Source organism: Montipora capricornis, chromosome 12 (genome assembly GCF_036669925.1).
Source record: "Montipora capricornis isolate CH-2021 chromosome 12, ASM3666992v2, whole genome shotgun sequence".
NCBI lineage: Eukaryota > Metazoa > Cnidaria > Anthozoa > Scleractinia > Acroporidae > Montipora > Montipora capricornis.
The window spans coordinates 29,194,938-29,197,437 of NC_090894.1; positions in this window are offsets into that span (position 1 = coordinate 29,194,938).

The following is a 2,500-nucleotide window of genomic DNA, read 5'->3' on the forward strand; positions in this document are numbered from 1 at the left end:
TGAGAGGTCCGCACATTTTAATGTATACGTGTCAGCCAGTGTAATGGGACATTATAATGGCATTGTAATGGCATTGCAATGGTGCCTGTTGAATTTTCAACACCACTTTTCTCTTGCATCCTTTCACCGAATAAAAGTTCGCGAACTTCCGACTAATCCACGGGTCTAGAAATAACTTTAGTGAAATTCACATATCCCAAGGGCCAGAGTTGGCGTTTCCGTCTCTGTCCCATTATGGCTCTTGGAAAAAATTATCTTTTCCTTTCTGGAAGTACGGTCACTTTTCACAGGTCACTCGTTAAAAAAAACCTTTACTAATGCAAAACTTAGTTCCTTATTAGGCACAAAAACGTTGTTTAGGCCTATGGTTAGCCAAATTTGAAGGTTTTGGGTTGCTTTGGCAAAGGTAAAACAATGACCTGTAACGAGTGACCTGTGGAATGTGACCTGTGTTTTAAACTTGCCGTTGACAGAACTTATGGCCGCGCGTGGTTTCAAATCGTTTTGTGAGGCGAATTTTTTAAGGTAACCGAAGAAAAGGGGATGTTTTCATGTGTGAAGATCTCAAGTTTACGCGAAAGCTCACCTGGTATTTTATTGGTGTTCCTGTCTAATGCAATCTATATTGTGCTGCAAAAAGAGACTGGCGCGAGGAGAGAATACAAGCGGCGATTTTTTGAACGACACTTCAACATGCAAGTCGGCATAATACACCTTGCATTAATTTGTCTTTCTTTAGTTTATGGCGGCCTTATAAAACATAGCGGATATTCTTATTTTCAACATCTGGTAAATCAACCGATCAGGCTATAGCTTTTGTTCTCTTCCTTGCGCTAGAAGCATTGGACCGTGGTAATTGTTCTGTAAGACTTTGCTGACTTTCGCAAAGCCTTCGATTTGATTGACCATAATATTGTCCTCAATAAATAATAAGGTAATCAACATGCAAGTCGGCATGATACACCTCGCATTAATTTGTCTTCCTTTAATTTATGGCAGCCTTATAAAACATGGCGAATATTCTTATTTTCAAGTAATGTTTAAAAAACGAGCAGGAGTGTTTTATCGGGTTTAAAACCACGAGGCGCAGCCGAGTTGTTTAAGACCCGATAAAATACGTGCTGCGAGTTTTTTGAACGGCTTCAAAAACATTCCACAAAGAGCGTGTCCCTCTGGACTCAAAACAATGGTTCAAATAGGCCTTTTCCGAGTTCATGTCTGCCTCCTCTTCAAAGCGAGTCTAAGTGCGAAGTTTTTGTGATGGTAATTAGTTCTACTTTACATATGAATGAAAACAAATTTTCATAACAAAAACTTCGCACTTAGACTCGCTTTGAAGAGGAGGCAGACATGAACTCGGAAATGGCCTATTGTGAGAGGTGAATATTAGCATACAAGAAAAACAAGCTACGCCTTATTAGTATTCTTTATATAAAGAATACTAACGACGAGTGTTTTATCGGATATAAAGCTCATGCACGTGACGTTTTATCGATGTTTTGATAGGCTGTAAGGCTCATGAATTATTAATGAGTTTTTGAACATCTTGTAAATCAACCGATCTATAGCTTTTATTCTCTTACTTACGCTAGAAGCATTGGGCCGTGGTAATTGTTCTGTAAGATTGTTCTTTACTGACTTTCGCAAAGGCTTCGATTTGATTGACCATAATATTCTTCTCAATAAGCTACTTAATAAGATAATTAATAAGGTAATTAATAAGCTAATTAATAAGATGGATGGCCGCTTTCTTGCAAGGCAGGACCCAGTTCACTCGTATCGAGGACCGCATCTCAACTAGGAAGTATCTGAGCGGTGGGATTCCTCAGGAAACAAAATTGGGTCCACTATTATTTGCTGTCATGGTAAACGACCTGTAGTTTCATCATGGGCTCCTAGAGCCAAATTCGTCGATGGCCTGACTGTCCTTGAGGTTGCCCCCTAGGAATTCCCCTTCTTTGTTAAATTGTATTGTCAATAGAGTCATATGCGGTTACTAATAACATGCGCCTTAACCCGGTTAACTGTAAAGAGCTTTCTTTTGACTTCCTTAGATACAGCAGTTGGAATTGCAAACCTACCGTGGTGGGCGGTGCCTTTATCGGGCGTGTGTTGTGTTTCAAGTAGCTTGGGGTTCAAATTTCGGATGACCTCACCTGGGCTGCCCATTGTGATGCGATAATCAAGAAAGGCAACAGACGAGTCTACGCCTTAAGAGTCGTGAAGAAATGTGGCCTATTAATGCATGATCTTAGTGCTGTTTATTGTTCACTTATCCGATCCGTCCTCGAGTACGCCTGTGTGGTATTCGCTAACCTTCCCCAATATTTATCTAATGCTCTGGAAAGCATCTAGAAACGTGCGCTGGAACTCATAGCACCGAGCACATCTTATGAACAAACCCTATCTATATCGGGCTTGACCTCTCTCTACGTGATCAAAGAGACGCAGTCAGCTTCCATTGATACCAGTTTCGTAACTGAAGGAACTACCGACGTTA